This window comes from Oncorhynchus kisutch, linkage group LG15 (assembly GCF_002021735.2).
Source record: "Oncorhynchus kisutch isolate 150728-3 linkage group LG15, Okis_V2, whole genome shotgun sequence".
Taxonomy (NCBI): Eukaryota; Metazoa; Chordata; class Actinopteri; order Salmoniformes; family Salmonidae; genus Oncorhynchus; species Oncorhynchus kisutch.
The window spans coordinates 21,769,182-21,794,150 of record NC_034188.2 but is presented as its reverse complement, the minus strand read 5'-3'; the positions used below and the strand labels follow the sequence as shown (position 1 = coordinate 21,794,150).

Below are 24,969 nucleotides of genomic sequence, written 5' to 3'. Positions count from 1 at the left end.
CACCTGACTTCAACACCAGTAGATCACAACTCTCTGCTCTCCTGCACCTGACTTTAACACCAGTAGATCACAACTCTCTGCTCTCCTGCACCTGACTTCAACACCAGTAGAGCACAACTCTCTGCTCTCCTGCACCTGACTTCAACACCAGTAGCGCACAACTCTCTGCTCTCCTGCACCTGACTTCAACACCAGTAGCACATACGTCATCAAGGCAAACGGTGGCTACTTTGAGGAATCTCAAATATAGAATATATTTTGAATTGTTAAACAATTTGTTGGTTATTTCATGATTCTATATGTGTTATTTAATCGTTTTGATGTCATCACCATTATTCTACAATGTAGAAAATAGTACAAATAAAGAAAAACCCTTGAATGAGGAGGTGTGTCCAATCTTTTGACTGGTTCTGTATATATTAATATATTTTTTATTTATTCATTAAAATATATAATATTATATCATCTGATGTAGTTTAAAACCTCATTATATACTGTAGCAGGATCTAAACAATGATTAGTCCACTGTGTTACAGCACCTTATCTTCATGGAATAAAGGCTAAATGTGACCTGTTACAGAAAGCTGGGTGTATGATGCACGTCACTACTTCAAAGGAGAGGCATTTGAACGTCCCACCAAATTCATCCAAATGTATATTTTTTCCTTCAGAAATGCCTTCTTTAACTTTCATGTGCCTTAAATAACAAAGTCGTACGTAATCTGGAAATATAAATCAAATGTGAAATCACAACTGTTTAGACACGGAGAATACAGAATCTTGCCTAGCCATGATTGGTTGAGATAATGAGGGGGCTGGGACATTCACGAGAAAGAGAGTCAATTCTGTCACTCAAGACTTAAATCCTGCTCCGTCCTACTGCCGATATTTCAAAGATCCATTGGATTTACTAGTATTTTCGTCATGGACTACATGCAAAGTGTTACCACAGATAAATGAATGAGACATATTTCAACGGGTGTATGTGAAGCATCCGCTTGGTGTTTCCACTCACAACCATATCCATCCACTCCCAAACATGGTATTGACAGGAAGCCCACTGACCGACAGCGGGAGAAGACTAAACGAGATGAATTTGGCCGAAATTCTGCACATTTTCACATCTATTAAACATTTGATTTCAATAACGTTTTATGTTCCCAAAACCAGAATCTGTTATGAACAGAGTAGACAAAGTTTTAAAAATAGTTTACAAAGGCAGATTTAGTTATTGCACTCTCGTACTTACCAGAGTAAGTGTTCCCTAATGGAGATATGCATTGCCATTGTTGGGCAGAAGCAGGTTAAGTGTGTACAGGACATTTTAGTACAGCTGTAGCAGTCAACAAGCAATAACAAGCTATCGGGAATTCATTCATTCAGGTTATAACCCATTTTTCTGGAATTTGTCTTTCAGCATAAACCTTTTCTCCTCCACCAGTATTTGTTTAATTTAACCCTTATTTTACCAGGTAAATTGACTGAGAACACATTCTCATTTACAGCAACGACCTGGGGAATAGTTACAGGGGAGAGAAGGGAGTATGAATGAGCCAATTGTAAACTGGGGATGATTAGGTAACCGTCATGGTATGAGGGCCAGATTGGGAATTTAGCCAGGACACCGGGGTTAACACCCTTACTCTTAAAATAAGTGCCATGGGATCTTTAGTGACCACAGAGAGTCAAGACACCTGTTCAACGTCCCATCCGAAAGACAGCACCCTACACAGGGCAATGTCCCCAAATATTGGGATATTTATTTAGATTTATATAAAGAATTGTCCAGAGGAAATGGTGCCTCCTACTGGCCAAACAACACCACTTCCAGCAGCATCTGGTCTCCCATACAGGGACCAACCTTGCTTAGCTTCAGAAACAATCCAGCAGTGGATGCAGAGTGGTATGCTGCTGGCAGCAGATGATTGAGGGTGAACAAGCTACATTTCAGCTATGTTGAGAGTATTGCTTGGACTTGGGGGTCAATGAATGTTATCGCTGGTATACAAGGTTTTAATGTCTTGTTTATTTTTCTCTGTTTTCCTCCTTTACAGCTTTATTTGCCTGGAGCGTAGTGTTGTTGTGGCCAATGAGCTTCCACAAAGATGGAACCAAGTTTCAGCTGCTGTACAATGTTTATGTCCTTCCTCCCAGAGATGAAAGCATCCCCCAGACTGGACAAAACCCGGCAAACATATATTTTGCAATGAAAAGGCCATGGACATTACATGTCCTGCTCCAAAGGGCTCTCAGGTTAGATTCCTTTGTTCATATAATTACATGACCTGAAGCAAAGTTACTCAAAGGACTAGGTTATTGGCGTTATAGGCCTAGGTCATTGGCGGCTCCTCAGAGGAATGGGAGGACCATCCTTAGTGAATTTCATACAAATAAAAATAGTGAAACATTTAAAACGTTGAATTATTTAAAATGATCCTTTTTAGATTTAACTATACTAAATATATTCATGTCACCAAATAACACACTGTTTTGCATCAAAACCACTCTGTGGTGTAGACAGAGGACAGCTAGTTTCCGTCCTCCTCTGGGTACATTGACATCAATACAAAACCTAGGAGTCCATAGACTTACACAGTAAGTCCATAGACTTACACAGTAATTATGACAACTTCCGCAGTAAGCATAACAGGGATACGGTACAAATCAAATCAAATCAAATTTATTTATATAGCCCTTCGTACATCAGCTGATATCTCAAAGTGCTGTACAGAAACCCAGCCTAAAACCCCAAACAGCAAGCAATGCAGGTGTAGAAGCACGGTGGCTAGGAAAAACTCCCTAGAAAGGCCAATACCTAGGAAGAAACCTAGAGAGGAACCAGGCTATGTGGGGTGGCCAGTCCTCTTCTGGCTGTGCCGGGTGGAGATTATAACAGAACATGGCCAAGATGTTCAAATGTTCATAAATGACCAGCATGGTCGAATAATAATAAGGCAGAACAGTTGAAACTGGAGCAGCAGCACAGTCAGGTGGAAGTTGAAACTGGAGCAGCAGCATGGCCAGGTGGACTGGGGACAGCAAGGAGTCATCATGTCAGGTAGTCCTGGTACAGGGACACACTACATGGATACACTACAACGATATGCTACATGGATACGCTACAGGGACAAGCTACAGGGTTACGCTACAGGGATGCACTACAACGATATGCTACATGGATACGCTACAGGGACATGCTACAGGGACACGCTATAGGGTTATGCTAGAAGGATGCACTACAGGGATACACTACAACGACATGCTACATGGATACGCTACAGGGACACGCTACAGGGACACGCTACAGGGACACGCTACAGGGATATGCTACAGGGACACGCTACAGGGTTACGCTAGAGGGATGCACTACAGGGATACGCTACAGGGACATGCTACAGGGACATGCTATAGGGTTACACTAGAGGGATGCACTACAGGGATACAGGGATACACTACAGGGATATGCTACAGGGGCACGCTACAGGGACACGCTACAGGGACACGGTACAGGGATACGCTACAGGGATATGCTACAGGGATACGCTACAGGGACACGCTACAGGGACACGCTACAGGGATACGCTACAGGGACACGCTACAGGGACACGCTACAGGGACACGCTACAGGGATACGCTACAGGGACACGCTACAGGGATATGCTACAGGGACACGCTACAGGGATACGCTACAGGGACACGCTACAGGGATATGCTACAGGGACATGCTACAGGGACATGCTATAGGGTTACACTAGAGGGATGCACTACAGGGATACGCTACAGGGACACGCTACAGGGATATGCTACAGGGACACGCTACAGGGTTACGCTAGAGGGATGCACTACAGGGATACGCTACAGGGACATGCTACAGGGACATGCTATAGGGTTACACTAGAGGGATGCACTACAGAGATACAGGGATACACTACAGGGATATGCTACAGGGGCACGCTACAGGGACACGCTACAGGGACACGGTACAGGGATATGCTACAGGGATACGCTACAGGGATATGCTACAGGGATACGCTACAGGGACACGCTACAGGGACACGCTACAGGGACACGCTACAGGGATACGCTACAGGGACACGCTACAGGGACACGCTACAGGGACACGCTACAGGGATACGCTACAGGGACACGCTACAGGGATATGCTACAGGGACATGCTACAGGGATACGCTACAGGGATACGCTACAGGGACACGCTACAGGGACACGCTACAGGGGTACGCTACAGGGACACGCTACAGGGATACGCTACAGGGACACGCTACAGGGACACGCTACAGGGACACGCTACAGGGATATGCTACAGGGTTACGCTACAGGGACACGCTAGAGGGATGCACTACAGGGATATGCTACAGGGACATGCTACAGGGACATGCTACAGGGACATGCTACAGGGTCACGCTACAGGGATACGCTACAGGGATATGCTACAGGGACACGCTACAGGGACACGCTACAGGGATATGCTACAGGGACACGCTACAGGGACACGCTACAGGGACACGCTACAGGGACACGCTACAGGGATACGCTACAGGGACACGCTACAGGGACACGCTACAGGGACACGCTACAGGGATATGCTACAGGGTTACGATACTGGGACACACTACAGGGATATGCTACAGGGACATGCTACAGGGACATGCTACAGGGACATGCTATAGGGTTACGCTAGAGGGATGCAATACATGGACATGCTACAGGGACAAGCTACAGGTTTACGCTAGAGGGATGCAATACAGGGACATGCTACAGGGACAAGCTACAGGGTTACGCTAGAGGGATGCACTACAGGGATATGCTAAAGGGACACGCTACAGGGATACGCTACAGGGTTAAAATAGGAAGCAGCTCCGTTGAAGTGTGTGTGTGTGTTTATTTGTGTATGTATGTGTTTGTGCGTATATGTGCAGAGAGGATCTGAAAAAGCATTTGAATAGGAGAATACTAAAGAGACAGACTTTGAATGGTGGCAGGCAGCAGTAGTGATGTGCTGGGTCGGGAGGCTAGGGCAATATAACTCTGTACAGGCCAACAGTCTCTCAATGGGAGGCTTTGTTTGCTGTCTAAATAGGTGTCAGATCCCACAGTTCAAAACCAGCGTGCCATCACAACCCTACCACCCCACCACAACCCTACCACCCCACCACAGCCCTGCCACTCCAACACAACGCTGCCACCCCACCACAGTCCTGCCACTCCAACACAACTCTGCCACCCCACCACAGCCCTGCCACCCCACCACAACCCTACCACCCCACCACAGCCCTGCCACTCCAACACAACGCTGCCACCCCACCACAGCCCTGCCACTCCATCACAACCCTACCACCCCACCACAGCCCTGCCACTCCAACACAACACTACCACCCCACCACAGTCCTGCCACTCCAACACAACGCTGCCACCCCACCACAGTCCTGCCACTCCAACACAACTCTGCCACCCCACCACAGCCCTGCCACTCCAACACAACGCTGCCACCCCACCACAGTCCTGCCACTCCAACACAACCCTACCACCCCACCATAGCCCTGCCACTCCAACACAACTCTAACACCCCACCACAGCACTGCCACTCCAACACAACTCTGCCACCCCACCACAGTCCTGCCACTCCAACACAACCCTACCACCCCACCACAGCCCTGCCACTCCAACACAACGCTGCCACCCCACCACAGTCCTGCCACTCCAACACAACCCTACCACCGCACCACAGCCCTGCCACTCCAACACAACTCTGCCACCCCACCACAGTCCTGCCACTCCAACACAACCCTACCACCCCACCATAGCCCTGCCACTCCAACACAACTCTGCCACCCCACCACAGCCCTGCCACTCCAACACAACTCTGCCACCCCAGCACAGTCCTGCCACTCCAACACAACCCTACCACCCCACCACAACTCTGCCATCACGGCTTTGCCAAGCAATGGTTCGGGAGTAATGCACACCGGAGGGATCATGGCTTTGTGCTAGCCTTTATGATTGAAATGAGATGAGATCTGAGAAACAAAGAGTATAATCAAAGCTAATTTGACTGAGCTGATTCATACTGTATGACAATGGGAAAGTAGGTTTTATCCACAGCTAGTTGTTGTTGTAGTGACATCACAGTATAGTAAAGAGAATTCCAAAGGACTCCCAAGGATACCTGTGAATGTGTAGAAGACATTGACACATCTTCCATATATTGTCTGTGAGGGAGTATGCTGTGAGGATGTTAAGTAATACACAGGCAACAGGGATATGCTGCAGGGATACGCTACAGGAGTACGATACAGGGATACGATACAAGGATACGCTACAGGGATACGATACAAGGATACGCTACAGGGATACGCTACAGGGATACGCTATAGGGATACGCTACAGGAATACGCTACAGGGATAGGATACAAGGATAAGCTACAGGGGTACGATACAGGGATACGATCCAAGGACACGCTACAGGGACATGCTACAGGGATACGCTACAGGGATACGCTACAGGGATACGCTACACGGGTACGATACAGGGATACGCTACAGGGATATGCTACAGGGGTACGATACAGGGATACGATACAAGGACACGCTACAGGGATAAACTACAGGGACACAGATATACACTACAGGGATATGCTACAGGGATACGCTACAGGGGTACGATACAAGGATACGATACATGGATACGCGACAGAGACACAGGTATACGCTACAGGGACAAAAGTATATGCTACAGGGATAAGCTACAGGGATACGCTACAGGAACAAGGTATACACTACAGGGATACGCTACAGGGACACAGGTATACGCTACAGGGACACAGGTATACGCTACAGGGACACAGGTAAACACTACAGGGATATGCTACAGGGATACGCTACAGGGATACGCTACATGGATACAGGTATACGCTACAGGGATAAGCTACAGGGATACAGGGATACGCTACAGGGATACGGTACAGCGATAAGCTACAGGGAGATGCTACAGGGATACGCTACAGGGATACACTACAGCGATAAGCTACAGGGATACGCTACAGCGATAAGCTACAGGGATACGCTACAGCGATATGCTACAGGGAGACACTACGGGGATACGCTACAGGGATACGCTACAGCGTTAAGCTACAGGGAGACACTACAGGGATACGCTACAGCGATTCGCTACAGGGAGACACTACAGGGATAAGCTACAGGGATACACTACAGGGATACGCTACAGGGATACGCTACAGGGATATGGTACATGGGTACGATACAGGGATACGATCCAAGGATACGCTACAGGGATACGCTACAGGGATACGCTACAGGGGTACGATACAGGGATACGATACAAGGATAGGCTACAGGGATATGCTACAGGGGTGCGATACAGGGATACGATACAAGGATACGCTACAGGGGTATGAAACAGGGATACGATACAAGGATACACTACAGGGATATGCTACAGGGATAGGATACAAGGATAAGCTACAGGGATACGCTACAAGGGTACGATACAAGGATACAATCCAAGGATACGCAACAGGGATACGCTACAGGGATACGCTACAGGGGTACGATACAGGGATACGATACAGGGATACGATACAAGGATATGCTACAGGGATATGATACAGGGGTACGATACAGGGATATGATACAAGGACACGCTACAGGGATATGATACAAGGACACGCTACAGGGATAAGCTACAGGGACACAGATATACGCTACAGGGATATGCTACAGGTATACGCTACATGGATACAGGTATACGCTACAGGGATATGCTACAGGGGTACGATACAAGGATACAATACATGGATACGCTACAGGGACACAGGTATACGCTACAGGGACAAAAGTATATGCTACAGGGATAGGCTACAGGGATACGCTACAGGGACAAGGAATACACTACAGGGATACGCTACAGCGATAAGCTACAGGGAGATGCTACAGGGATACGCTACAGGGATACGCTACAGCGATAAGCTACAGGGATACGCTACAGCGATAAGCTACAGGGATACGCTACAGCGATATGCTACAGGGAGACACTACAGGGATACGCTACAGGGATACGCTACAGCGTTAAGCTACAGGGAGACACTACAGGGATACGCTACAGCGATACGCTACAGGGATACGCTACAGGGATATGCTACATGGGTACGATACAGGGATACGATCCAAGGATACGCTACAGGGATACGCTACAGGGATACGCTACAGGGATACGCTACAGGGGTACGATACAGGGATACGATACAAGGATAGGCTACAGGGATATGCTACAGGGGTACGATACAGGGATACGATACAAGGATACGCTACAGGGATATGCTACAGGGGTACAATACAGGGATACGATACAAGGATACGCTACAGGGGTATGAAACAGGGATACGATACAAGGATACGCTACAGGGATATGCTACAGGGATAGGATACAAGGATAAGCTACAGGGATACGCTACAAGGGTACGATACAAGGATACAATCCAAGGATACGCAACAGGGATACGCTACAGGGATACGCTACAGGGATACGCTACAGGGGTACGATACAGGAATACGATACAGGGATACGATACAGGGATACGATACAAGGATACGCTACAGGGATATGATACAGGGGTACGATACAGGGATATGATACAAGGACACGCTACAGGGATATGATACAAGGACACGCTACAGGGATAAGCTACAGGGACACAGATATACGCTACAGGGATATGCTACAGGTATACGCTACATGGATACAGGTATACGCTACAGGGATATGCTACAGGGGTACGATACAAGGATACAATACATGGATACGCTACAGGGACACAGGTAAACGCTACAGGGACAAAAGTATATGCTACAGGGATAGGCTACAGGGATACGCTACAGGGACAAGGTATACACTACAGGGATACGCTACAGGGACACAGGTATACGCTACAGGGACACAGGTATACGCTACAGGGACACAGGTAAACACCACAGGGATATGCTACAGGGATACGCTACATGGATACAGGTATACGCTACAGGGATAAGCTACAGGGATACAGGGATACACTACAGGGATATGCTACAGTGATAAGCTACAGGGAGACGCTACAGGGATAAGCTACAGGGATACGCTACAGCGATAAGCTACAGGGATACGCTACATCGATATGCTACAGGGAGACACTACAGGGATACACTACAGGGATACGGTACAGGGATACGCTACAGGGATACGCTACAGGGAGACGCTACAGCGATACGCTACAGGTATACACTACAGGGATACACTACAGGGATACACTACAGCTATAAACTACAGGGTTGCGCTATAGGGATACGCTACAAGGGTACACTACAGATATAAACTACAGGGATACGCTACAGGGATATGCTACAGGGATAAGCTACAGGGATACGCTACAGGGATACGCTACAAATATAAACTACAGAGATATGCTACAGGGATACCCTACAGGGATACTCCACAGGGATACGCTACAGAGATATGCTACATGGATACGCTACGGGGATATTCTACAGAATTATGCTTCAGGGACACGCTACAGGGATACAGAGATATGAAATAGAGATATGCTACAGGGATACGGTACAGGGAAATGGTACAGGGATAAACTACAGGGATACGCTACAGGGATACACTACAGGGATACTATACAGGGATATACGCTTCAGGGATACAGGGACATGCTACAGGGATATGCTACAGGGATACACTCCAGGGATACGCTACAGGGATATGCTTCAGGGATAGAGGGATATGCTACAGGGATACACTACAGGGTTCAGCTACAGGGATATGCTACAGGGATACACTACAGGGAAATGCTTCAAGGATATGCTACAGGGTTAAGCTACAGGGATATGCTACAGGGATATGCTACAGGGATACACTACAGGGAAATGCTTCAAGGATATGATACAGGGATACACTATAGGGTTAAGCTACAGGGATGCACTACAGGGAAACGCTAAAGGGATGCACTACATGGATACGCTAAAGGGACACGCTACAGGGTCACGCTACATGGTTACGCTAGAGGGAAGCACTACAGGGACACGCTACAGGGTTACGCTAGAGGGATGCACTACAGGGACACACTAATGGGACACACTACAGCGAAACGCTACAGGGACACACTACATGGATATGCTAAAGGGACATGCTACAGGGTTACGCTACAGGGTTACGCTAGAGGGATACACTAAAGGGACACACTACAGGGAAACGCTACAGGGTTACGCTAGAGGGATGCACTACAGGGACACACTACAGGGTTAAGCTAAAGGGACACGCTACAGGGTTACGCTAGAGGGATGCACTACAGGGACACACTACACAGGGACACACTACAGGAATACGCTACAGGGATACGATAATACATAACTACCCTGGACTGAGACTGTAACTACCCTGGACTGAGACTGATGATATGTACTGTAACTACCCTGGACTGAGACTGATGATATGTACAGTAACTACCCTGGACTGAGACTGATGATATGTACAGTAACTACCCTGGACTGAGACTGATGATATGTACAGTAACTACCCTGGACTGAGACTGATGATATGTACAGTAACTACCCCGGACTGAGACTGATGATATGTACAGTAACTACCCTGGACTGAGACTGATGATATGTACAGTAACTACCCTGGACTGAGACTGATGATATGTACAGTAACTACCCTGGACTGAGACTGATGATATGTACAGTAACTACCCTGGACTGAGACTGATGATATGTACAGTAACTACCCTGGACTGAGACTGATGATATGTACAGTAACTACCCTGGACTGAGACTGATGATATGTACAGTAACTACCCTGGACTGAGACTGATGATATGTACAGTAACTACCCTGGACTGAGACTGATGATATGTACAGTAACTACCCTGGACTGAGACTGATGATATGTACAGTAACTACCCTGGACTGAGACTGATGAAATGATGTGTATTCTTCTCCCTAACTGCTTGTCATGGGATTGGCAATGTTCAATTGTGATTATTATTTTTCCAGTAATGTAATTTGCCTTCAATATGGAAATTAACAAAAATATGAAAAATGTAAAAAGAATGAGTGAAAGACGCAGAGCAAAGACTCATCCAGCAGTTATCTGTTAAATGGTCTCTCTCCTTTGTAAACCAATCTGGTTATCTTTGCCTGTAAGAGCCTTCCCTCCTCACTGGTGCAGAAGCAGAATGCCTCAGCAGTTTGCATAATATCCATTAGTGCTTCCCAATAAAGAGCATCAATATGGACCCACATGAGTAAACACCTAGCACGAATAATCTTAAATCAATAGAGCACTAACAACAGCAGGGGATCCAGGAGCTAGCAGATGTAAGGTAGACTCAGCTATGAACCACAATACAATTCTGAAAGAAACTGGGAATGTAAATGACAAATAATTTGATATGTCGCAATCCTACTTTTAAAACCTATTGATAATATCTGACAGCGATGAAGATTCGGGGAAAATACAATTGCATTTTAAAAAAGAAAAGTATTTTATATGACATCTTTTACACCCCTGGAGAGCCAAATTAGCATAAAATGAATGAATGTATCTCCTTCTCTATCTCTAGGGGTCTGCTCCTCAATGGTAACGCTGGTGCCCATGACTAAAACATCCAGTACCGGGGCTGACCACTGGGGGACCAGGGAGAAGGAGGGACCAGGGGGGAGCTGGGGGACCATGGGGGGCAGGGGAACCAGGGAGACTAGGAGCCAGGAGGAGACCAGGGGGCTTCTGAAGGTACAGCCAGCTCTCCTCTGCTCTGGGGCGTCTCTCTAGTTGCCAGTGGAAAGCAGTAAATCAGTCCCAAATAGCTGCTAACAGCATAGTTCCATTAAACAGGATTAAAGCGGGATTAACTAATAGCGGCCTGAGATGAGGAGAGGAAAGAGGAGAGGAAAGTATTGCTATTACTCTCTACTGAGCACTGGGCTGGAAGAGGGAGAGAGAGAGGAAGAAGTAGAGAGAGAGAGGGCTAAAGAGAAAGCATCGCTGAACCAGCCAAGCACTAACAGCACACATTGGTTTCTAAACACACATAATTTTACCGGCCCTTAAATCTCCCAGTTTACATGCCCGGACACTGAAGCCTGGAGTGGAGTGTCCATTCTCCTGCAGATGTGATGACATCAATGACTATTAAGTAGCTGAGTCAATGACACTGTAGGAGTCTGGAGCATAGATCGGTCTCAGGCTCTAAACCACTAACTACAGTATTGCCTGATTAAAGCCATCTATCTATTTTACTCTAAACCACTAACTACAGTATAGCCTGATTAAAGCCATCTATCTATTTTACTCTAAACCACTAACTACAGTATAGCCTGACTAAAGCCATCTATCTATTTTACTCTAAACCACTAACTACAGTATAGCCTGACTAAAGCCATCTATCTATTTTACTCTAAACCACTAACTACAGTATAGCCTGACTAAAGCCATCTATCTATTTTACTCTAAACCACTAACTACAGTATAGCCTGATTAAAGCCATCTATCTATTTTACTCTAAACCACTAACTACAGTATAGCCTGACTAAAGCCATCTATCTATTTTACTCTAAACCACTAACTACAGTATAGCCTGACTAAAGCCATCTATCTATTTTACTCTAAACCACTAACTACAGTATAGCCTGACTAAAGCCATCTATCTATTTTACTCTAAACCACTAACTACAGTATAGCCTGATTAAAGCCATCTATCTATTTTACTCTAAACCACTAACTACAGTATAGCCTGACTAAAGCCATCTATCTATTTTTAGGACAATGCAGTTCCATTGCTGACACTACATCAAGTTCATAGGTAACCTTACTGTACTACAACTGTTGTTTGTGCTTATTTATTTTTCTTTTCTTATTATTATCTATATATTTTTTGAATATCCGAAACATACAATATACTTGCAGTGAAGCCCTCAACAACTACATCATACCAGTCATCCAAGAGATTCCCATTCAGAGCGACACACAGAAGCATCCAGGGTAAATGCCCTGCTCAAGGGCACGTTGACAGATCTCAGACCAGGCCAAAAAACGTGAACCTGAATCCTCCATGATCCCCCCCACCTGCACGACATCAGCCTCAGGCAAATCGTCATTAGCTGTAAAAACACTGCCCCTCAATGTCATTCAAACTTTATTTTTATTATGTTTAATTTTGACTTTATTTTTGACTTTAATTTTTGACCATTATTCTATCTCCTGCACAGCAACTCCACTCCCAGTTGTCTCCAATTTCACATCCCAACCCTCAGCTTCCCTCAGCCCATCCCATCTATCTCTGCTGGCCACCCTCTTCGGATTTCTACGCAACATATATCTTTCAACTACGCTGTGATGTTTAACATACAATTTCAATCCATCTAATCGAATAGAATCCACAGATTGCGTGTTGAAGATAAATACTTTTACTAAGAGTATTAGTATATTAGTAATTGACTGACCCGGTCTCTCCAGATCTCCTAACAGTACTATTTCTAGGGTCAATTTTAGATCTCTAGGGTCAATTAAAAATCTCTTCACAACTATTTAGCAATCTGTATGGCACAGTTTCCAAGATCTTGGTCCTTCAACTGTTGTTAATGTAAATTAAAGTGAACCAGGTTAAACGTCAAATTGCAAACAATATTTGGGAGATTTACTGAAAGGCTAACAAGTGGCTCTTTGTCTGATTGTGGGGTTGTACCAGTCCACCCACCCAAACTGAGAGAGTACCTTTCCCCATTACCCCTGCTGTCTGTCTGTTTGCTCACTAGAGGAATTCTGGGCCAGTGCATTCCTCTTCCTCTACACACACACACACACACATACACACATATACACACACACACATACACACATATACACACACACACACACACACACACACACACACACACACACACACACACACACACACACACACACACACGTTTATCTATCCGCATGGGTACCTAAAAATCATATTTTCCCTAACCCTTAAACCATCACCCTTTTAGCCATACCCTAAACCTAACTCCTAACCCTAAACACTAAACCCTAACCCCTAAGCTTAAAATAGCCTTTGTCCTCATTGAAAATGTTCCTTGTTTTACTATCCTTGTGGGGACTTTTGTGGATTTTAGGTACTCACAAGGATAGAAGACCCAACCCCCACCCACACACTCACACATGCTAGGACTGTTACAGTGACCGAGACCTAACCTTAACACTAAAACGTTATTTTATTTTTTATTTAACTAGGAAAGTCAGTTAAGAGCACAATCTTATTTCCTATGACAGCCTACCCCAGCCAAACCCTAAGGCAGACAATACTGGGCCAATTGTGCGCCACCCTATGGGACTCCCAATCACAGCCAGTTGTTATACAGCCTGAAATTGAACTAGGATCTGTAGTGATGCCTCAACCACTGAGATGTAGTGCCTTAGACTGCTGTGCCACTCGGGAACCCTAACTAACCCTAGTTCTTAACCATAAACCTAATTCTAACCCTAACACTAATTCTAACCTTAACCACAAACCCCCTAGAAATAGCATTTGACCTTGTGGGGACTAACAAAATGTTCCCAGTTTTTTTTTTACTAGGCAAGTCAGTTAATCCCCACAAGTATAGTTACACACGTTCACACACACAAAACATGCCCGTTCATCTTCATCTGAGCGCCCGCTCAACCTACTTCTTTCAGTCAGGGAAATTAGGTTCCAGAACACATGACTGTCCTCTTGACTGAGTCTCGAATCTGTCCAGTTAGTTAGCTGAGAGATCTCAGGCTTGGCTAGGGAACAGTGGCCTGACTGCTCTCACACCTTAGCCTCCCATTGATCCTGCTCTCACAACACATCCACGGGAGAATCCCTCTCTATTGACACTGCTTAGCACACACACACACACACACACACACACACACACACACACACACACACACACACACACACACACACACTCTTCTCTAGTATCTGTCTGCAGCCAGTCAGCCAATGGATACATCATACCATGAGCAGGGGATACATGAAGGACTGAGACTGCTTGGCACCTCCATGACTTACAGGAGAAAGGTGTAATCGTCTTTCACATTTGTCATTACTCTACTGTACATCATTCCTATGGACAATATGGGACCTAAGGGATGTGTTTGATGTACAATTGAATACATGCTACAGCAAAACATAATATCATCATGGCATGTAAAGAAAAGCATTAAAAAAATATTGAGAAGCAGATCATTTAGAACACTTCGAAGTCTGTGATATCTTATCCTGTCCACATTAGCTGTCTATGCCTGCAGCCCCCATACGGACAGTAATCTGCTTGGATGCAGTCAGTGGTCTCCAATTCCTTTAATTAATATAACATAAAGTAATAGCACATATCGGTAGCCATAGAACAAGCTGCTATTCACCCGCTATAGAAATACTGTTTTGACCATCTGTGGCATCTCATTCATCTAGTAACACACAAAGAGAACACACACAGGCGGTGAAAACTGTGCCTTTGGAGACTGGCAGACTGGCAGACACTGATGGAGCCCAACAACTGGAGGACCCACAGTAGACTGGAGACAGACTGACGAGACTGGTCAGGAACAGGATATTAACAACTAGCCCAACGACTGGAGGAGCCAGAGTAGACTGTAGACAGACTGACGAGACCGGTCAGGAACAGGATATTAACAACTAGCCCAACGACTGGAGGAGCCAGAGTAGACTGGAGACAGACTGACGAGACTGGCCAGGAACAGAGGATTAACTACTCGCCCAACGACTGGAGGAGCCAGAGTAGACTGGAGACAGACTGACGAGACTGGTCAGGAACAGGATATTAACAACTAGCCCAACGACTGGAGGAGCCAGAGTAGACTGGAGACAGACTGACGAGACCGGTCAGGAACAGGATATTAACAACTAGCCCAACGACTGGAGGAGCCAGAGTAGACTGGAGACAGACTGACGAGACCGGTCAGGTACAGGATATTAACAACTAGCCCAACGACTGGAGGAGCCAGAGTAGACTGGAGACAGACTGACGAGACTGGTCAGGAACAGGATATTAACAACTAGCCCAACGACTGGAGGAGCCAGAGTAGACTGGAGACAGACCGACGAGACTGGTCAGGAACAGGATATTAACAACTAGCCCAACGACTGGATGAGCCAGAGTAGACTGGAGACAGACTGACGAGACTGGTCAGGAACAGAGGATTAACTACTCGCCAAACAACTGGAGGAGCCAGAGTAGACTGGAGACAGACTGACGAGACTGGTCAGGAACAGGATATTAACAACTAGCCCAATGACTGGAGGAGCCAGAGTAGACTGGAGACAGACTGACGAGACTGGTCAGGAACAGAGGATTAACTACTCGCCCAACGACTGGAGGAGCCAGAGTAGACTGGAGACAGACTGACGAGACTGGTCAGGAACAGGATATTAACAACTAGCCCAACGACTGGAGGAGCCAGAGTAGACTGGAGACAGACTGACGAGACCGGTCAGGAACAGGATATTAACAACTAGCCCAACGACTGGAGGAGCCAGAGTAGACTGGAGACAGACTGACGAGACCGGTCAGGAACAGGATATTAACAACTAGCCCAACGACTGGAGGAGCCAGAGTAGACTGGAGACAGACTGACGAGACTGGTCAGGAACAGAGGATTAACTACTCGCCAAACAACTGGAGGAGCCAGAGTAGACTGGAGACTGACTGACGAGACCGGTCAGGAACAGGATATTAACAACTAGCCCAACGACTGGAGGAGCCAGAGTAGACTGGAGACAGACTGACGAGACTGGTCAGGAACAGAGGATTAACTACTCGCCCAACAACTGCAGGAGCCAGAGTAGACTGGAGACAGACTGACGAGACTGGTCAGGAACAGGATATTAACAACTAGCCCAACGACTGGAGGAGCCAGAGTAGACTGGAGACAGACTGACGAGACCGGTCAGGAACAGGGAATTAACAACTAGCCCAACGACTGGAGGAGCCAGAGTAGACTGGAGACAGACTGACGAGACTGGTCAGGAACAGAGGATTAACTACTCGCCCAACGACTGGAGGAGCCAGAGTAGACTGGAGACAGACTGACGAGACTGGTCAGGAACAGAGGATTAACTACTCGCCCAACGACTGGAGGAGCCAGAGTAGACTGGAGACAGACTGACGAGACTGGTCAGGAACAAGATATTAACAACTAGCCCAACGACTGGAGGAGCCAGAGTAGACTGGAGACAGACTGACGAGACTGGCCAGGAACAGAGGATTAACTACTCGCCCAACGACTGGAGGAGCCAGAGTAGACTGGAGACAGACTGACGAGACCGGTCAGGAACAGGATATTAACAACTAGCCCAACGACTGGAGGAGCCAGAGTAGACTGGAGACAGACTGACGAGACCGGTCAGGAACAGGATATTAACAACTAGCCCAACGACTGGAGGAGCCAGAGTAGACTGGAGACAGACTGACGAGACCGGTCAGGAACAGGATATTAACAACTAGCCCAACAACTGGAGGAGCCAGAGTAGACTGGAGACAGACTGACGAGACCGGTCAGGAACAGGATATTAACAACTAGCCCAACGACTGGAGGAGCCAGAATAGACTGGAGACAGACTGACGAGACCGGTCAGGAACAGGGAATTAACAACTAGCCCAACGACTGGAGGAGCCAGAGTAGACTGGAGACAGACTGACGAGACTGGTCAGGAACAGGATAATAACAACTAGCCCAACGACTGGAGGAGCCAGAGTAGACTGGAGACAGACTGACGAGACTGGTCAGGAACAGAGGCTTAACTACTCGCCCAACAACTGGAGGAGCCAGAGTAGACTGGAGACAGACTGACGAGACCGGTCAGGAACAGAGGATTAACTACTCGCCCAACGACTGGAGGAGCCAGAGTAGACTAGAGACAGACTGACGAGACCGGTCAGGAACAGAGGATTAACTACTCGACCAATGACTGGAGGAGCCAGAGTAGACTGGAGACAGACTGACGAGACCGGTCAGGAACAGGATATTAACAACTAGCCCAACGACTGGAGGAGCCAGAGTAGACTGGAGACAGACTGACGAGACTGGTCAGGAACAGGATATTAACAACTAGCCCAACGACTGGAGGAGCCAGAGTAGACTGGAGACAGACTGACGAGACTGGTCAGGAACAGGATATTAACAAATAGCCCAACGACTGGAGGAGCCAGAGTAGACTGGAGACAGACTGACGAGACTGGTCAGGAACAGGATATTAACAACTAGCCCAACGACTGGAGGAGCCAGAGTAGACTGGAGACAGACTGACGAGACTGGTCAGGAACAGGGAATTAACAACTTGGATGTGTTCTCTACATCTATACACTGGGGGGGGGGGGGGTTGGTATAATGGAAGCGGTTGAAGCTGGGGGTATGACGGGGGGGTGTAGAAGTTGGAGGAATAATGGGGGAGAGTAGTTGAAGGAATAATGGGGGATAGAAGCTCGGGGAATAATGGGGTAGAAGCTGGAGTATAATGGGGGGTGAAGAAGCAGGGGGTATAATGGGGATAGAAGCTGGTGGAATAATGGGGGTTAGAAGCTCAGGGAATAATGGTGGGGTAGAAGCTGGAGTACAATGGGACAGGGGTGTAGAAGCTGGGGGTATATTAGGGGTAGAAGCTGGAGGAATAATAGGGGGTGGTAGAAGCTGGTGTGAATAATGGGGGGTGAGGCTGCTGATATAATAGGGAGTGGTAGAAGCTGGGGAAACAATGGGGGGTTAGAAGCTTGGGGAATAATGGTGGGGGTAGAAGCTCGGGGAATAATGGTGGGGTAGAAGCTCGGGGAATAATGGTAGAGGTAGAAGCTCGGGGAGAAATGGTAGAGGTAGAAGCTTGGGAATAATGTTAGGGTAGAAGCTGGAGTACAATGGGGCGGGGGTATAGAAGCTGGGGGTATAATGGGGGTAGAAGCTGGGAGAATAATGTGGGGGTAGAAGCTGGGGTAGAATGGGGGGGTAGAAGCTGGAGGAATAATAGGGGGTGGTAGAAGCTGGGTGAATAATTGAGGGGGGGGGGGTAGGGAGTGGTAGAAGCTGGGGGAACAATGGAGAGTAGAAGCTGGGGGAAAATGGGGAAGTAGAAGCTGGGGTATAATGGGGGTGTAGGTGGTATAATGGAAGGGGTTGAAGCTGGGGGTATGATGGGGGGGTGTAGAAGTTGGAGGAATAATGGAGGGAGAGTATTTGAAGGAATAATGTGGGGTAAGAGCTCGGGGAATAATGGGGTAGAAGCTGGAGTATAATGGGGGGGTGAAGAAGCTGGGGGTATAATGGGGATAGAAGCTGGAGGAATAATAGGGGGTGGTAGAAGCTGGGTGAATAGTTGGGGGTGGGGAATAGGGAGTGGTAGAAGCTGGGGGAACAATGGAGAGTAGAAGCTGGGGTATAATGGGGGGTGTAGGTGGTATAACGGAAGGGGTTGAAGCTGGGGGTATGATGGGGGGTGTAGAAGTTGGAGGAATAATGGAGGGAGAGTATTTGAAGGAATAATGTGGGGTAAGAGCTCGGGGAATAATGGGGTAGAAGCTGGAGTATAATGGGGGGGTGAAGAAGCTGGGGTATAATGGGGGTAGAATCTGGGGGAACAATGGGGGGTTAGAAGCTTGGGGAATGATGGTGGGGGTAGAAGCTCGGGGAATAATGTTAGGGTAGAAGCTGAAGTACAATGGGGCGGGGGTATAGAAGCTGGGGGTATAATGGGGGTAGAAGCTGGGGGAATAATGTGGGGGTAGAAGCTGGGGTATAATGGGGGGGTAGAAGCTGGAGGAATAATAGGGGGTGGTAGAAGCTGGGTGAATAATTGAGGGGGGGATAGGGAGTGGTAGAAGCTTGGGGGAAAATGGGGAAGTAGAATCTGGGGTATAATGGGGGGTGTAGGTGGTATAATGGAAGGGGTTGAAGCAGGGGGGGGTATAATGGGGGGTAGAAGCTGGAGTATATTGGGGGGTGAAGAAGCTGGGGGTATGATGGGGGTAGAAGTTGCTGGAATAATGGTGGGTTAGAAGCTTGGGGAATAATGGTGGGGGTAGAAGCTCGGGGAATAATGGTGGGGGTAGAAGCTTGGGGAATAATGATGGGGTAGAAGCTGGAGTACAATGGGGCGGGGGTGTAGAAGCTGGGGGTATAATGGGGGTAGAAGCTGGGGGTATAATGGGGGTAGAAGCTGGGGGAATAATGGGAGGGTAGAAGCTGGGGTATAATGGGGGTAGAAGCTGGAGGAATAATAGGGGGTAGAAGCTGGGTGAATAATTGTGGGGGGGGTTGGTGGAATAATAGGGAGTGGTAGAAGCTGGGGGAATAATGGGGGAGTAGAAACTGGGGGAATAATGGGGAGCAGAAGCTGGGTTATAATGGGCTGGTGTAGGTGGTATAATGGGAGGGGTTGAAGCTGGGGGTATGATGGGGTGGTGTAGAAGTTGGAGGAATAATGGGGGGAGAGTAGTTGAAGGAATAATGGGGGTAGAAGCTCGGGGAATAATGGGGTAGAAGCTGGAGTATAATGGGGGGGGTGAAGAAGCTGGGGGTATAATGGGGATAGAAGCTGGTGGAAAAATGGGGGTTAGAAGCTCGGGAATAATGGTGGGGGTAGAAGCTCGGGGAATAATGGCGGGGTAGAAGCTGGCTTACAATGGGACAGGGGTGTAGAAGCTGGGGGTATAATGGGGGTAGAAGCTGGGGGAATAATATGGGGGGTAGAAACTGGGGTATAATGGGGGGTAGAAGCTGGGGGAACAATGGGGTTTAGAAGCTTGGGGAATGATGGTGGGGGTAGAAGCTCGGGGAATAATGTTAGGGTAGAAGCTGGAGTACAATGGGGCGGGGGTATAGAAGCTGGGGGTATAATGGGGGTAGAAGCTGGGAGAATAATGTGGGGGTAGAAGCTGGGGTAGAATGGGGGGGTAGAAGCTGGAGGAATAATAGGGGGTGGTAGAAGCTGGGTGAATAATTGAGGGGGGGGGGGGGGGGGGTAGGGAGTGGTAGAAGCTGGGGGAACAATGGAGAGTAGAAGCTGGGGGAAAATGGGGAAGTAGAAGCTGGGGTATAATGGGGGTGTAGGTGGTATAATGGAAGGGGTTGAAGCTGGGGGTATGATGGGGGGTGTAGAAGTTGGAGGAATAATGGAGGGAGAGTATTTGAAGGAATAATGTGGGGTAAGAGCTCGGGGAATAATGGGGTAGAAGCTGGAGTATAATGGGGGGGTTGAAGAAGCTGGGGGTATAATGGGGATAGAAGCTGGAGGAATAATAGGGGGTGGTAGAAGCTGGGTGAATAGTTGGGGGTGGGGAATAGGGAGTGGTAGAAGCTGGGGGAACAATGGAGAGTAGAAGCTGGGGGAAAATGGGGAAGTAGAAGCTGGGGTATAATGGGGGGTGTAGGTGGTATGATGGAAGGGGTTGAAGCTGGGGGTATGATGGGGGGGTGTATAAGTTGGAGGAATAATGGGGGGAGAGTAGTTGAAGGAATAATGGGGGGTAGAAGCTCGGGGGAATAATGGGGTAGAAGCTGGTGGAATAATGGGGGTTAGAACCTCGTGAATAATGGTGGGGGTAGAAGCTCTGGGAATAATGGTGGGGTAGAAGCTCGAGTACAATGGGACAGGGGTGTAGAAGCTGGGGGTATAATGGGGGTAGAAGCTGGGGGAATAATGTGGGGGTAGAAGCTGGGGTATAATGGGGGGGGGGTAGAAGCTGGGGTATAATGGGGGGGGCTAGAAGCTGGAGGAATAATAGGGGGTGGTAGAAGCTGGGTGAATAATTGAGGGGGGGATAGGGAGTGGTAGAAGCTGGGGGAAAATGGGGAAGTAGAATCTGGGGTATAATGGGGGGTGTAGGTGGTATAATGGAAGGGGTTGAAGCAGGGGGGGTATAATGGGGGGGTAGAAGTTGAAGGAATACGGGGGGGTAGAAGCTCGGGGAACAATGGGGGTAGAAGCTGGAGTATATTGGGGGGTGAAGAAGCTGGGGGTATAATGGGGGTAGATGTTGCTGGAATAATGGTGGGTTAGAAGCTTGGGGAATAATGGTGGGGGTAGAAGCTTGGGGAATAATGATGGGGTAGAAGCTGGAGTACAATGGGGCGGGGGTGTAGAAGCTGGGGGTATAATGGGGGTAGAAGCTGGGGGAATAATGGGAGGGTAGAAGCTGGGGTATAATGGGGGTAGAAGCTGGAGGAATAATAGGGGGTAGAAGCTGGGTGAATAATTGTGGGGGGGGGTTGGTGGAATAATAGGGAGTGGTAGAAGCTGGGGGAATAATGGGGGAGTAGAAACTGGGGGAATAATGGGAAGCAGAAGCTGGGTTATAATGGGCTGGTGTAGGTGGTATAATGGGAGGGGTTGAAGCTGGGAGTATAATGGGGGGTAGAAGTTGAGGAATACTGAGGGGTTGAAGTTTGAGGAATAATTGGGGGTAGAAGCTAGGGTATAATGGGGGTAAAAGCTGGAGGAATAATAGGGGGTGGTAGAAGCTATGTGAATAATGGGGGGGTTAGAAGCTGGTGGAATAATGGGGGGGTAGAAACTGGTGGAATAATAGGGGGTGGTAGAATCTGAGGGAATAACGGGGGAGTAGAAGCTGGGGGAATAACAGGGGAGAAAAAGCTGGGGTATAATGGGGGTGTAGGTGGTATAATGGGAGAGGTTGAAGCTGGGGGCATAATGAGGGTAGAAGCAGGGGGAATAATGGGAAGGTAGAAGCTGGTGGAATAATAGGGGATGGTAGAGGCTGGGGGAATAATGAGGGAGGTAGAAGCTGGTAGAAGCATTCCCATAATGGGGGAGTAGGTAGAATCATTCCCATAATGGGAGGGGTTGAAGATGGGGGTATAATGGGGTAGAAGATGGGGGGGAAATGAGGTGGTTGAAGCTGGGGTATAATGAGGTGTAGAAGATTTAGGAAGAATAGGGGGTGGTAGAAACTGGGTGAATAATGGGGGAGTAGAAGCTGGTGGAATAACAGGGAGTGGTAGAAGCTGGGCGAATAATGGGGGGTAGAAGTTGGAGGAATAATGGGGGGGCTAGAAGTTGCAGGAATAATGGGGGAGGTAGAAGCTGGGGGAATAATGGGGGAGCAGAAGATGGGGTACAATGGGAAGGGTTGAAGTTTTGGGTATAATGGGGGGTTGGAAGTTGGAGGAATAATGGGGAGATGTTGAACTTGGGGATATAAAGGTAGTAGAAGCTGGAGGAATAATAGGGCGTGGCAGAAGCTGGGGGAATGATGGGGGAGGTAGAAGCTCATGGAATGCTGGGGGAATAAAAGCTGTGGGTTAATGGGGGAGCAGAAGATGTATAATGGGGTGGGTGTAGGTGGTATAATGGGAAGGGTTGAAGGTTGGGCTATAATAGGGGGGTGGAAGTTGGATGAATAATGGGGGGTGGAAGTTGGAGGAATAATGGGGGGTAGAAGTTGGAGGAATAATTGGGGGTAGAAGCTGAGGGAATAATGGGGGGTAAAAGCTGGAGTATAATGGGGGGTGTAGAGGCTGGGTGTATAATGGGGTAGAAGCTGGGGGAATAATGGGGGTTAGAAGCTGGGGAAATAATAGGGGGATAGAAGCTGGGGGTATAATGAGGGGGTAGACACTGGGGGAATAATGGGGGGGTAGAATCTGTAGGTATAATGGGGGGGTAGAAGCTGTGGGTAAATTGGGGGGGGGTAGAAGCTGAAAGACTAATGGGTGGTAGGAGCTGGGTGTTTTAATGAGGGGGTGGAAGCAGGTGTAAAATGGGGGGGATAGAAGCTGGGGGAATAATAGGGGGTAGAAGCTGGGGGTATAATGGGGGGTACAGGATGGACGCATAGTGGGGAGGGGGGTAGAAGCTGAGCTTGTAATGGGGTAGAAGCTGGGGGAATAATAGGGGGGTAGACGCTGGGTTTATAATGAAGGTAGAAGCTGGGAGAATAATGGGGGGTAGAAGCTGGGGTTACAATGGGGAGGTAGAATCTGGAGAAATAATGGGGGGGCTAGAAGCTGGAGAAATAATGGGGGGGCTAGAAGCTGGAGAAATAATGGGAGGGTAGAAGCTGGAGAAATATGGGGGGTAGAAGCTGGAGAAATAATGGGGGGGTAGAAGCTGGAGAAATATGGGGGGTAGAAGCTGGAGAAATAATGGGGTGTAAAGCTGGAGAAATATGGGGGGTAGAAGCTGGAGAAATAATGGGAGGGTAGAAGCTGGAGAAATATGGGGGGTAGAAGCTGGAGAAATAATGGGGGGGTGGAAGCTGGAGAAATAATGGGGGGGTAGAAGCTGGAGAAATAATGGGGGGTAGAAGCTAGAGAAATATGGGGGGTAGAAGCTGGAGAAATATGGGGGGTAGAGCTGGATAAATAATGGGGGGTAGAAGCTAGAGAAATATGGGGGGTAGGAGCTGGAGAAATAATGGGGGGTAGAAGCTGGAGAAATATGGGGGTAGAAGCTGGAGAAAAAATGGGGGGGGGTAGAAGATGGAAGGTATAATGGGGAGGGGCGGTAGAATATGGTGGTATTATGGGGTGTGTGTAGAAGCTTGGGGAATAATGGGTGGTGGAAGCTGGATTAATAACATGTGGTAGAAGCTGGGATTTAATGGGGAGGGTGTCAAGCTGGGTGTATGAGGGGGGGGGGGAACTGGGGGAATAACAGGGGGGTAGAAGCTGGGGTTATAATGAGGAGTTAGAAGATGGGGGAATAATGGAGGTAGAAGCTGGAGAAATATGGGGGGTAGAAGCTGGATAAATAATAGGGGGGAGAAGATGGAGGTATAATGGGGGTGGAAGCTGGGTGTATTATGGGGTGGGTAAAGAAGCTTGGGGAATAATGGGGGAGTGGAAGCTGGAGTAATAATGGGGGGGGGGTGTCAAAACTGTGTGTACGATGGGGGGTCAGAAGCTGGGGGAAT

General features: G+C 47.9%; 1 protein-coding gene across 1 annotated transcript in view; it reads right to left on the bottom strand.

Annotated features, from left to right (window-relative positions):
- aff2 (AF4/FMR2 family, member 2) overlaps positions 1-24,969 on the bottom strand; it is a 351,632-nt gene that overhangs the window by 238,411 nt on the left and 88,252 nt on the right. The window lies entirely within an intron of this gene.